Source organism: Anas platyrhynchos, chromosome 22, assembly GCF_047663525.1.
Source record: "Anas platyrhynchos isolate ZD024472 breed Pekin duck chromosome 22, IASCAAS_PekinDuck_T2T, whole genome shotgun sequence".
In the NCBI taxonomy this organism is placed as follows: Eukaryota; Metazoa; Chordata; class Aves; order Anseriformes; family Anatidae; genus Anas; species Anas platyrhynchos.
This window is the reverse complement of record NC_092608.1, coordinates 880,159-894,135: the sequence shown is the minus strand read 5'-3', so window position 1 is coordinate 894,135 and position 13,977 is coordinate 880,159. Positions and strand designations below refer to the sequence as shown.

Here is a 13,977-nt window from a genome sequence, read left to right as displayed (position 1 = left end):
ATGCCATTTTAAGTGTTGCTGAAGTAGGCCACCTAGCAATATCAGTACTTGAACTTTAACACGTTACAAAACCAGATTAATAAGTTAAAGAAGAAATTCCCAGAAAGCAGTATCAAACACTGGAAATCAATGTTTTACATCCCCAAATGAGATACCTTCCCCCTGCAGACAGAACAGAGACCATCCCGAGGACACAGAACCCACACCTTGCATCGCTCCACCACTGCCATTAGCTCAGCAGCAGCCCAGAGCATCCCGGGCTCCATTTCACTGCAGCACAAAGTGCTGATACCAAAAAAAACACAGGCAAAGGCTGAGGAGAGAGCAGGCAGAGGGTGCTACAGAAAAAGTTTCAGCCCATTTCCAAGGGGACTCCTAACTTCAGGAAACCCACACTGACTTTCCAGCAGCCGCTGTGTGTAATCAGACAGTTCCACGTGGTTCTGACTGCTGCACAGCAGAACACTTTAATATCCAGCGCATTAAGAGCTGGAGGCCTCCCTGAAGATGTGCACAGATCTGTTCAGAGACCAATGCCATTTGTGCCAATGGGGCGACAGTGCCCCAAAGGAAGATCCTGGGGGCAGAAGCAGTGGCGAGGGGGTGTCTGGCATGAGTCTGCTTAGAAATGCAAGCCAAAGGTGAGGAGCTGTGCTGGTTCAACGTGGGAATCTGCAGTTGGAGGGAAAATTCTCTTCTGCTTCTCAAAATTACCAGCTCCTCTATGGCTTAGATCCTTAGTTTGGGCTTAGGTCTTGAAATAAATTTGAGTTCCTTAATGCTAGCCCTTCAATCCCCGTTGCAAAACAAGACTGTATCCAGTTTAAAAAAAAAAAAAAAATGCTATGCAGTGGGACTAGCTCCCTGCCACTTCTTTCTTACCCGTTATATAGCAGAGAATCCAGGTCAACATCTACCACGGCAATGACATAGAAGGAAAAAGTCCAGATGCTGCCTGACGAAGAGGGGAGATTGGGCTATTTGTAGTATCTGGCATATGCAGCAGGCATGTCCAAATATGCAGAGAAAACAACAAAAAAATCTCTATCTTGGACCAAACTGCTAAGAAAAAAAAAATAAAAAAGGTTTCCAGGATGTGAGTCAGAAAGTCCTGGAAGGGTTTGCCTTGACAAGCTAGTGATAACGGAAGGATAAGTTCAAGCGTCGAGCGAGCTGGTGAGATAAGGGTGAGGTAGACACATATGCTTCCTGTCTGCGAGAAGGGAAACAAGACGTGCAAACTGAGACCGAGCATGCTAGCATCTTCCTCTGGAGATGGAGAAAGTCGCTCCTAAAAAGCTGCATTTCCAGCACTCCTGGGCACTGGCATGGGATGGTGAACACAGCACGGGTTACACCTGGCCACAAGGAAGACTCTGTACCTGCTGCTGCAGGGACGTGGCCAGCAAGGGTTGCAAGCCCTCCCCTGCCTGCCCCCAGCCCCCCTCTGAGAGTCCCAGCAGCTGCGCTGAGCTCCTACCCAGGGGTTTTCAAATAAAAAAGTTTGCATCAGCACCGGGTCTGCTCGTGCTGCTATCTTCTGTGATCAAAGAATTAAAACAGCTGCATGTCTCAGCTCGCTGGCAATGAAACCTGCAGTTGATCGGCTTTGTCCTCACGCCACAGCTACAGGGAAAGGGCAACAGCCGATGTAAAGAGGAGAGCAAACACCCAAGCTGCGTGTAGCCATGCTCTGCATCCTCCTAACATGCCCTCTCTTAAGTGCCACTTACTCAATTAATCCAAACTCTTCTATTTTAATAGCAGAGCTGTAACACATTTAAACAGCTCAGAAACTCTGCCCGACAAGCCGCGCTCCCTATCTTATTCATCAGCTGCAGGACTGACCGTGCATTAACTAAGAAAGCTCGTGGTTTGATTAACACTTCCCCTGCCATTAATTTCTGCTGAATTTCTGCTAAGGCTGAAATTTCTCAGCTTTTTTTAGTAGGGTGGATCTCATCTCAGTAGGGACTGTCTTTTGGATCCGCTCCTAGAACATCCCTGCAGCAGCTATAGTAACTATTTTTATAGGCAAGTTTTATTAGGAAAGTATTTTAAATGGCCTTTGAATGCAATTTAGCAGCTGGAAATAAGGCAGCGTGCCAGCAGCATGTGACCAGACAATCTGTGCAGCACCAACAAGTGCTACCAGAGATCACTGGTGCTCCACAGACTGTGCACGACCCCCCCCCCGACAGAACACACTGGGGACATTCAGCAGGCCAGGAGGTGCCCCGACACTGGGAACGCCTGAGAGGCCGAGCTCTGCTATTCCTGGATCACTTGCTAGAAACAAGCCTATTTTCAGAGACCTAACTGGCACATTTGGAGCTAAAGGAGGTGCGGAAATGGCAGGTTTTATTACACAGCGACTGTCAGCTCATCATAAATACACGTGAGGACATACGTAGTACAACTTGCACTTCTGTGACCATCAGTGAGTGTGTAAAAGAACCATGAAGTAAATGTTTTAGGGTTGGTTCTGAACAAATGATCTAGCATATAAAACTAGTAGCCCAAGCACACTGCGCCCAAAATATTCATCTTCTGCCTCATGCCCAAATGAGACAGGAAAAGATCCATTTCCTTCTCTGTTTTGACCAGGGCTAAGCTTGATTTCGAACAAAGGCCTTTTTATCCTCACCACCCTTTGAGCAGCCCTCTGCACAGCACTCTTTGTTGTCAGACCAAAGGAGCCCTCTCTTTCCAAATGCTTTTCATGCTTTCCGTACAGCGAACATCTCCCCCAGGAACTACGGCAGCACTCTGCAGGAACCCTTTCTGTAGGCAACAAGAGCCAGGTGGAAGGACCAGGGACCTGTTGAGGGAACCAGGCAGCTGAGATGCTCTGAGCCGCTGCAGGTGGGCTCCAGCCCTGCGACATGGGAGAAGCAACTCTGAGTAGGGAAAATGGGCTCCATCATCCGAGGACCCGAGGGAGATGTCTCCGCTGGATGCTCTGAAAACCCCCGGAAGATCAACCTGCCCATAGGCAAAGGGCTGGCACAAGCTCCTTACCCCACAGCACTTACTGTTACGGGATGCAGAGATCTCCTGCTCCCACTGAAGCACAGCACACAACATTTGGTAACACAGAGCTGGATTTTGGGAAGTGCTGAACGCACACCAGGTCCTGTTGCTGAGGCCAGACTCTTCCGAGTGGCCAAGACAAGTAACTAGATTGGCATCGCTGGGATCAATCAGATGTCTAAGCAAGTAAAAACAAAGCTTGAAATAGCTGGGGACTCAATTCTGATCTCAAGCCCCACTGGTGCAGGCACATGCGGAGTTACTGTGGCTTAAACTCATGCAGATGAGAGTGGAAACTGGCCTCCAGTACAAGTGCACGCTGAGGGAAAAGACAGCTTTCCTTTTAGACATGACTCCAATTGTACAGTCTGAGATTCAATTAAGTTTTGCTTTCCTGACATCTCCTTCCAAATACAGGCTCGGTCTTTGTGCTAGGCATTTTTAAAAATAAAATAAAACAAAATCATACGTTTGGCAGGACCTGGGCATTCCTGCTACTAAATTGTTCTGTACTTCATGCAAAATTTCAGTGTATTAAAGAGAAGGGGGGGTAGCCTCTTTGACCAGTGTCCAACTGTTTAGAACTGTTAAATATGAGTTTTTGCCCATGTTTACATGTGGAATGGAACACAGCCATTCAACCACAAAATGTTCCCAAAGCAAACATCCAAAACCTGGTTGCTGGCTAGGTACATTGACAGAATCGCCTGAAACCAGTCATTCACAGAATGCCAAAACAACAGATTACCGTTGGTAAAAAATACACAAGATTATTTTCTTACCTCCTGGGAAGAGGCCATTGCGAGTGACAGGAAACAGCGACTGGCAAAGCAGAATGTAGGCTCAGGGCTTTTTCATCTGGAGGGAGAAAAAAGATTGGTGTTAGTTCAGATCTGCAGAATCGCATGCCATTAACACAATAAAGCCAGCACATGTTGCCAATAGCATGTATGGGCAGCCTGAATTAGAGCAGACATATTCTGCTAAGTCAAGACTTGCTACATGATGTAGAAATAAAGAAACGGAGGTAAAGAAAGAGAGACAAAGTGACTAAAGCAGGACATGGCAGCTCCATGTTACCCACAGACGGGTTGCCTTGACCCATGTTAGCCAACCACTTGGTGTTTCTGAAGGCTGGGAAGTGCCCCCTGAACTTCCCAAGGAGAAGGAGCCTGGGATTTGGGTCCTTTTGCCAACCCTTGGATTGGGTCTCACAACTGTAATGCCTTTTTTCCCCCTTTTTTCTCCCTTTTTCTCTTTTTCCTTGCCATGTTCCATCCCTTGCCCTGCTTCATTCACATCTCTGAGCAAGACTCCCCAACAAATAAAAACGTTTCACCGTCATGTTTTGTTTTCTCCTTCGTGTTAACACCTCCCCACCAGCTGAGTGATCCCCGCACGCAGCGGATTCCTGTTATTATTCTGTCTGTGCATCGACACCTTGTCGTAGGAGCCGCGTTGATCGATTGCAGGTGCCCCTCACTATGAAACTGGCCAACAACCCACTCACAAATTTGCTCCGCTTGTTAATATTAAAATCATATGGCCAATACCCTCCTAAATTGATTCAGGCTTGAGGTACTGCTGATTCACAGTAGGAACAGGGTTGCAACAGGCTTTCTGCAGGCCCCACTATTCATGGTAAACACTGCACTTCGTTGAAATAACAAAAACTTTTGAGATAAATCTATTGTAGCAAAGGAAACGTTAAAGTGCCACCACCACCTCTGCCTCGGAGCATTAAAATAAGCTGCATCACAGCTGCATGTCTGCAGCAAACTGAACTCTGATCCGCGAGCACGGGGAGCAGAAGCTTTGCAAGGCAAAGCCCAGGTGAGGTTCTCAAGATTCACTGCTTACAAATGTGGAAGGGAGCACGAGAGTAATTGCTTGTGTTCCCTCATTAACCAAGCAGAAGAGAGAGGGGAGTTCTTGAAACTCCCAGAAAACTTTGGGCTGAGTTTTTAGATGGATTGGCTGGAGCGAGAGCGAAGCTGGTTTTCACCTTCCCGCACAATTTATTTCAATCCGCAGCGTTTGTTCACAAGTCCTGGTGCGGTCTCTTGGGAGTTCAGCCACCATCAAAATAAAATCCAAGCTCCTTAAAAGCGTTCAAACATAACACATTATCCCAAATATTTATGATGTGCATGCACTACTTTCATACTTTGTTGTCTGGAAAATATTTTAACAGGTGGATTGGCAATGATGCCTAATGGTGATTGAACCCGTAACTTCACTGGTATTTCAGGAGATAAGCACCAAGCTGTGTTTCGTTTGCCGGCGGGGACACAGAGGCCCAGAGTTGTTACAGAAACTAACGCTCCTGCCAGAGAACCAGGCAGGAAACATGGACACTGCCTGGTGCCAGAGCCTTCAGCCAGACCAGAGGAATTTGCCTATTTTTTTGCCAACTCCTCTGATGGAACAGAAAAACAAAGTAGCACGAAACATGTCCCTCTGTGCCGGCACAGTCCTGGCCTCGCAAGAATCCCTTGCTAGCCAAGGCTGTTTCTTTCCTTCCAAAAGGGGACCACCTGATTTTGTAATCTCTAATACACAGCTTAATTACATAGAGATTAGCAGGTTCTCAGCTAGTCCAGTGGTGCTCAGATGATGCAGTGGCAGGGGTGTTAAAGCAACCCTACAGAATGAGAGCATTTTCCTCCCGTTTGCACTGCAGAGCCGAGCAAAGCGGCTGGGCTACCATCAACCATCCCATCTCCTTCCAAAGTTCAGCATGTGAGTTAAACTGCGCCTTGTAAGAAAGTTTGAGATTTAAATGTTAGGCTGCAAATAGAAGTGCTGGAAACCCCATTGCTCTCCGGCACTAACAATTCACCTGAGCAAAAGTCCAGGAAAATACCCTACAGAACAGCATGCAACCAGCCAGAGCACATCATTTATGATCTGTTCGGTGTCTCATTTAGGGCTCTTAAGAAAGGTCTGAATATGTCCTATTTGAACTCTAGATGCCAGGCAGAATAGCAAAGGGAGAATTTGAGGAGGTGCGCAGATACAGAATGGTTATCAGAACAAATCAGTTGAATGCTGAGAGCCGCTAACAACATCATAAAACAAACGTATGCATCTTCCAGGGGGATTTTCCCAGAATAATTGCGTGCTCTCGCCTGGTGTTGCTTGGGAAGGCCACCCCAGAAGTTGATGGTTTAAGGTAGTTGAAGTGGGATTAGCCTTCATGAAAGACTCAGGAATACTTCTCAGTGAAAGTTTACAATAATATTTTAAAGACTCTCAACCAACACCCATGCTTAAGCTTTGAAAACAGATAATGCATTTTTAATGGGATTGCACATCTGACAAGGAATTTGACTAATTCCTCTGATAGCAGACAGCTTCCTCCCCATAATTCATCTCAAAAGGATCAAAAATCAAAACACTCCCTACCATCTTTGGAATGGCTCCCCTGCCCCCAGCCGCCTGGAAAGGATCAGATCAATTCCAGCAACTCAATGGCAAGAGAACAGAGCAGCAGATACCTGACCTCCCCGCAGCCCGCTCCACCAAACAAGGGCTCGAGTAAGGAAGAACGGGCAAAAGTCTCGAGGAGAAGGGCCAGCTGGGCTGCTGACACTGAGCCCATTGTTTCACAGATGTATCGGGCAGCCCGTGCTGGAGCTGTTTGAGTGTTAAGTGCAGCCACCAAAGTCTTCAAAGTCACCCGAGTCAGATCATTTCTTTGCTCCGGTGCACTAACAGTTGTGAAATGCTGGGAGATGATTGAATCTGAGGTGTTGTAGAAGGAGAAGCATGAGGATTTTCATTAGCTTCTTTATTATTTGCCCTAACGAGGATTTCCTGCTCATAGTCATGTGTTTGCTGGGCATTAAAGCCCTTCTCCAAAGGAGGAGCCAAGTTAGTACTCTCCAGAATCTCACGGCTGTGCCTTTAAAGCTATCCCCAGCATAATCCCTTGTAGATGATCCACAGCACAAAACCTAGCAAGGTCTGTCAAGGCATTTTTAGCATTTGTTCTGTTAAAAAAACAAGAAAAAAACCCTGAGGTATTAGGGTGCACTAATCTTTAGAAAGGTTAATTTATTCATAGAGATTTTGACAGAGATGTATGGCTGGGCTAGAGTCCCAGGCACTTCTTCCCAAGGGGAACTGCGAGTGCAGAGACGGCTTTCCTGACACGAGAAGAGAGAGGCGTCAGAAACGGGCCCGAGCAGCATTAACTTGGGGGCTCCCGTGCATTTCGAGCACTTCTCCTTCCTGCAAGCAGCCACCAAGGCAACTCTGGCTGCCTGATGATAAAACCAGGAGCCCACTTGTCCTGGTCCCAGGGGAACTGCAGACAGCGAGAGCATCATGTTCTCCTGCAAAACACTAGGTAACAAAGCTCCTTCCTCTTTTACAGCAAGTGCCTCCCCTGGAAGCAAATCGAGAGCACGCTGCAAAGCTTTCCAGTGTGCAGGCTGATGCTACATGGGATGGACACGCGATGCTGCCTGGATGACAGGCAGTGTCTTCCGAGTCTGGCTGTTCAGGCAGACCATGCTTCTGCTGGATTTTGTGGACTGGTGTTTTGGATTTCTAGACAACGTCTTGGATACTCGTTCTCAGCCAAAAGTTGAGCAAGACTAAATGTATTTCTGTGGATATTCTGGGATATCTATTTCAAAATGCCAGAAGATAAATCCATGGATGCTTCAACAAGAGATATCCTGTGAAATAAATTGCATCCTTGAAATAAAACATGTTAGAAAAAGTAGAGGGTAATTTTATGATATCTGATCATGCCCTACTTTTTTTCCACTGGGAACAGAGTTTGATCCATAACTGCACAAAGATCACTTCCAGATTAAAATTGTTTTTATTTCTTTTCTACTTAAGCAGGGAGGATGTAGCAGAAGCCAGCAAAACCTCTAGTCTCTGCAGAGGCCTCTGGGACCTTGAACTGTCAGGACACTGCAGGAAGCCAGCCTGATAACTGATTTGGTTGCTTCTTTTTTAATTTGCTTGGAGTCTGTGCAATTAAAACTAAAGTTTCCACCGGCTGTAGAAGGATAGAGCTAATTTGTGACTGCCTTCTAGTTTCAGCAGCAATTTCTCAATGTCAGGAATACCTGCACTGTTTCTTGAAAGCTCTTGACCAAGAAAGAAACTTAATCCTGCCGATAGCTGGATGAACCAGGCCAGCAGGTCCAGGCAAGCGATCCTTGCCCTCTTCTGCTTCTGCACCTGGGGCATCGTGTCCACTCTGGGGCCACCTGGTAGAAGAAAGCCATCAGCAGGGAGCAGTGAGTCCAGCCGCGGGTCACCAAGCTGCTCAGGAGTACATCTTACAAGACCTTCAAAGGGTGACTGTTCAGCCCAGAGAAGAGAAAGAAAAGGGGGAACCTCGCTGCCATCTACTGCTACCTGATAAACACAGAGAAGATGGGGCTGGGTTCTTGGAGGTGCGTGGCAGTAGGGTGGGGGCAGCCCCGTGTTCACCCGCACCTCGGCACCGCAGCGGACAGGGGACCCGCTCAGCGAGCCGAGCCAAAAGCAATAATGCTCTGCTGACCAGAGCTAGTTAACTGCTAGTTTAGATTATTAACCTCTTGTCCTTAATGAGAGTCCTGAGGCCGCTTAAGCCACAAGACCAAATTTCTCCTAACCGCAAACATGGAATCCTCATTAATATGAATCCGAGACACTTTCCCAGGAAGAAATAATTTGCAGAGTGTAGGATCTACCCAGAAGCAAACGATGCTGGATTTAGGAGCATGTTTGAAACTCCTGCAGTTCAGTTTAATTTATCCCCAAGGAGAGGGAGGAAGGTCTGGATTGAAAAATGGATTTTTACTTTTAATTGCCAGGTGTCACCAGGCCTTAAAAACAAAGCTTTCTGATGGTTTCCCCAACACCCCCAAATACTTGTAATTATTTTCTGGGGAATTTTACTTGAAAAATGATCTATTTCTAACTGAATTTAAGCCCATGTTATGCAAACAGTAAACCAGCTTGTTTGAAAGTAATCTTTACCCAAGGGCTAGCAGAGAAATAAAAATAAATACCGTATGAGAGGTTTTTACAAAACCACAGACACCACCAGGTTTTCCAGGTCTGAAGGGGGAAAATCTCATTCTGTGAACTGCCTTTTATATTTCTGTAAGTTAAATTTTTTAAGATGTGTTACAACTGATCTAGGGATCGAGTTACCCAGCGATCAGCACCTGCCACCTCTGCCGTGGCACGCAGCGGTGTCCAGCGGCACGCAGCAAACTAGCTGGGGATGGGAAGCTAAATTTACTGCATTAATCTGAAATTACAAAAGGTCAGGGCTCAGCAGCATGTGAGTACACATTTTTAACTCAATTGTTGATCTCACCACTACTTAAAGCAAAGGTGGCATCCCAGGGTTTCCACACAAGGAACCAAGGGCTTTCCATTTACACTGGATCCTACACCGGATCCGAAAGATGCTGCTGCTTGCAAGGCAGCTCTGGGCATGTTTTCCCCTTCATGATCCTCAACCCCATCACCTGGTCCCCAAACTTCAGCCGAGCCCTGGCCAGAGCCCTCGTCAGGAAGCCCATGAAGCGAGGGGAAGCAGCAGGGCTCCCCTCAGAGGTGCCTTATTCTCAGCAGAGCCCTCAGCCTGCAGTGGCTTTGAGGCCACCACGAGCCGTTCTGCCAGGTGGGATTGTGCTGGATGAGGAACAGGGGGCTGCTTTCCTGATCGTTGTGCCCATTCCCTGAAATATGAATCCTGCTTTTACCCTCAGAAAGCAGCAATGCCAGCTGAAACCCGAAGACTACCAGGAGGTGAAGGTATTTCCCCGAAGCACCACAGGAAGGATCCCAACCTGGGACCGCCGAGATAACACCCCGTGGGAAACCGTGCCTCGGGAACTCGCAGCCTCCGACAGAAACAACCCACCAGAACTGATGTCCTGGAAAGCATCACTGTGTAACGCATTATCCCCTGGTGTCTGAGCTACTGTGCTGGCAAAAGCTTGTTGTAACGACAGTCACCTACCCCCCCGCGCACACTGGTTTGCATTACAGCAAACACGGCCCAGCAGAAAGCCAATTTCTCTCGGCCGCAATTGGGGCTGGACTAATTCCAAGCAGTCACTATCTAACAATCTCCTTCCAGGAGTTCCCACTCACTTCTCCTGTATCAATCTATTTTTATGTTGGTATCTTGTTTTAATCTTTTCTTTCACGTGGATGTAAGTGCAATACCAAGAGCAGATGTGGCTCGTTTCTGTGCAGAGCGAGGCTCGGTCATAATAAATTTAAAGAGCTTTCTCAGGTATGTTTGTTTGGCTTCTACAAGACGCAGACAATGTTTTTCATTAGATTTATTTCTGGCAGGTTTCATTGAAACTGGAAGGATCAGTCGGGCAGTTTTTCCCTCTCTCTCTCTAATTTCACATCCATTTTGCAGTTTTAGTAGCAAAGATATTTGTCAGATATTCAGCAGCTCGTGTGAAAATTTATCTTTTCTGTAAGAAGCGTTTTTTTTCCGACCAAAATAAACATGTTAATTTTGATTTGTAAAATAATGACTTCATTCCTGCTCGGCTTGAGGGTGTGATGCATTTCTGCCAGTTCTGCCCATGGGGTCTCTTCTCAGACACAGCCCCAGGCTGAGCCAAGGAAGGCTCAGAGGCAGGACGTGCTCCTGCCATCATGTACCTGCTCCGTGCATAGGCAGAAAATGTTTTCTGCAGTCTTCCCATGTGGAGCATTCCACCAGCATGAAATCCACTTCAAACCACACATCGTGCGGCCGCAAATTTGAACAAGAGTTTGCCACACAATGGCAAGCAATAATGGACTACACAGGTCTCATTCCTGATGGTCATCGCTAGCTCAAGTGACAAATAAATTCCACAGGCTCCCACCTCTTCCTGAAATACAAGAGCTTGCAGGGATCAGCAAGGATCAAGACAAGCCATTGAGTTCTGCCAAAGCATCTCAGCAATGGGAGCTGCTCAGCTTTCCCCCGCCCCTGCGGACCCCAAAGCGCTGCCACACTTGTCAGCCAGCTATCTCCTTTGAACTGCTGCAGGACTTCCAAATGTTGTACTGCAATTGTTGTTCTAGCATAAGTTAACCTTTTAGAATGGAACTATATAAGACTTTCCCTGCTTTCTTGGATACCTTCATTTAAAATACATAGGTTTTCACTTAAAAATAAAAATCCCCCCCGTGCAGCCCAGAAACTGTGTGTAGTTTAAAAGCCAAACAATCACGAGCATGGCACAAAGCCTCTTCTGACAGTTCAGACAGTACAAATCCCAAAGACTCTGAATTTTACCGTATTTTTTTGCTTCCTTTTAACCTCCTTTTGCTGACGTATCTCACCAGTTACATCAGGAACTGACTCTCTCCTATTGCCTCTTAAACAATTCACCTTTACAAGCACAAACAGCCACAGGTTACTCTACCTGCGCTTGTGCAGATAGCTGTTAGATCATTCCATTTTGTGTAGAAGATGCGTACGTTTCCAAAAGTCAAAAAAAAAAAAAAAATATATATATATATATATATATATATCAACACTAAACCTTCAAAGAAATAGCATCAGAGAAAGACAAAAGACACAGCCTACTGCGATACACTCAGCAATTTTTCACCTCGCCAGCAGTGCTACCGCCTCCTGCCAGCAGGTAGGGGTGGCCACTACCCAGAGGGGTTCACAGCCTCCCTGAACACACTTTGCAGCCTGACCCCTAGCCCCAACAAGGGTTTTCATGGCCCTGATACCTCCTTCTGACCTTTTTTTTCTTCTCTGGACAGTGTAGGTAATGATGCTGGAAGCTCACTTCAGTGCGTGCATCTGAATAACATTTCTGATGGCTTTATGATTTTTGCTAGGTTTTCCTTTTTTCCTTTTTTTTTTTTTTTTTTTTTTTTTTTTTGACATTTTACACAGGACAGATGTTGTCACCAAGGCTGCTCTTGTAAACAAGATATGGAGATGGTCTGGATTGGGTTACCTTGGTAAAATAGTTTAAAATAAATAAAAGGATGGTTGGTCTCTCTCGGATGAATTAGCTTGATTGGAACTGTCAGGTTAAAAAGGTCTAAATAAACAGAGTTGTGCATCTACCCTTAATGGAGTTAAGGGCCCAGGACAAGTAGTAAAGATACACAGAATGAAAGCCTAGATGATGGAATTCATCCCTGCGCAGACACGGCTGATATGCATGTAAGCATCTCTTAAATCCCAGTCTAAAGAGGGCCTTGGATTTACAGAGACTACAGGTTTAGTTCGTAACACCCACTGAATGTTGCAAGGCTTTGCTGATTCCTTTTTGGCTGCTAATAAATAAATTCACACAAAAACATGAGTCAAGGATGTCTAGAGATGAGAGAGAGCATCGCTGTTGCCTGCAGCTTCAGAGCTCCTTGCCCAGGGTGCTGTTCCATGAAAATCCCTGAAAATCAAGATTATTACACTCCTCTGTGATCCCACAGGGTCACATACATCCAGTCTATTTACAGGGGTGTTGCTTAGGCTCTCCTTTGCGCTTCTGTGCCATAAAGAATTCTTCCCTGGCTGCCCTAAAGTGCCGAGCAGGGCTTTATATTGTGACACGTCCTGCCATGGAGGTGTAGGAACACCACCGAGGGATGATTCACCCTGGCAAAAAAAATCTAGTGATGTTGTATAGTCATTGCAGGATGAAAGATGTCCAAGTGTAGACATTTACAACATTTCAGAAGGAAATGGAAAATGCAACAGAGCATTATCCTCCATTTCCTATCAGTGCCTTTAAAATCCTCCCAGTAACTCTGTTACTCCGGTGCAATAGCAAAGCTCTGATAATTAAAGACTGACTCTTTACAGCAGGACCTTATTTTACATTTGCCACTTTGAGCTGTTCTGACATAAATTTGTATCCAAAACCATCATCTAAACATCATTTTAAAAGGCCACCTCTGGTTTTGTTCCACTTGCTTGTACACAAATAAAGAAAAGCATATTGTTTTCCCTTCCTATACATCGCCTGCAAAATGCATGGTCAAAAACAACCAGGAGGTTTAAATTCCAAGTTATTAGAAATTACTGGATACTGTGACTCCCTCCCAGTTAACAGCTATGAATAAGCCCAGAAACAGAGGTACCTACACAAAGAATTTGGCCCATAGCAAACATATATTATTGTAAAGTTGTCCAGAAAATAGATGCTGTTCAGACCAGAAATTACCTTAAATGACTGTTGAGTTGACTGGGTTACAATATTTTAAGGATCATAAAAATAAATATAGTTGTCCAAACAGTGAGATGCAGTGTATTGCCAAGTAAAACACCGCCGCATGAAGGGGTGCTTACCCCGCGTAGCACTGGGCTGCCTGTAAACTACAAGCACCGGGATGAAGTGACTCTTTGTTCGGTCTGTGTGTTTAAAAATTGACGAGTGCTCCGTGGTATCAATCATGCCTGTCAGACAGCACAAGTGCAGATCTGTTACACTTAAAGGGTTGTCAAACGAGACATGATTTAATTTGTCATTTTTTTTTCTCTCTCTCTTAGTGCAGCATGCACGTGCTCTTCATTACTCTTCATCATCAGGGAAAATGAATACATTTTTTGTATAATTTTTTTTTCTGCGGGAGGGTGGAGGGATGGTTGTTTACCAATGACCCAGCACTTGTGAAGAGATCATAAGCAGCTGTTCCCTGCATGCCCTCACGATCCGAGAATTTAAGTGAAGCCGTGGGAGGAGCGGGACAGGAGCAGGGGCTTTTTGGTCCAGGTTTTCAATAGACAAAGGCCTCGGGCCCGCATGGGGCTCTGCGAAGAGGCTGCACGAACAGCGCCCTTGTTGCATTCTCTTTCTTCATTAAATTCTCCTCTTCAGCAACTGTCTAAATGAAATTTTAACTGGGTATCTTCACGCTATGTTTTTGGGAGCACAACAGGCAGGGAATTTTGCCTGCTTCGGGACTGCAAATTGAATTCAAAAACTTTTG

The 13,977-nt window shown here is 45.9% G+C and overlaps 1 long non-coding RNA gene across 3 annotated transcripts in view; it reads right to left on the bottom strand.

Moving 5' to 3' along the window:
• LOC106014371 (uncharacterized) overlaps positions 1–13,977 on the bottom strand; it is a 109,147-nt gene that overhangs the window by 24,576 nt on the left and 70,594 nt on the right. For all 3 annotated transcript variants that reach the window (XR_001185632.5, XR_005260631.2, XR_005260632.2), the window contains exon 3: positions 3,816–3,891. This is a non-coding gene — a long non-coding RNA (uncharacterized lncRNA). The remainder of the gene's footprint in view (positions 1–3,815; positions 3,892–13,977) is intronic.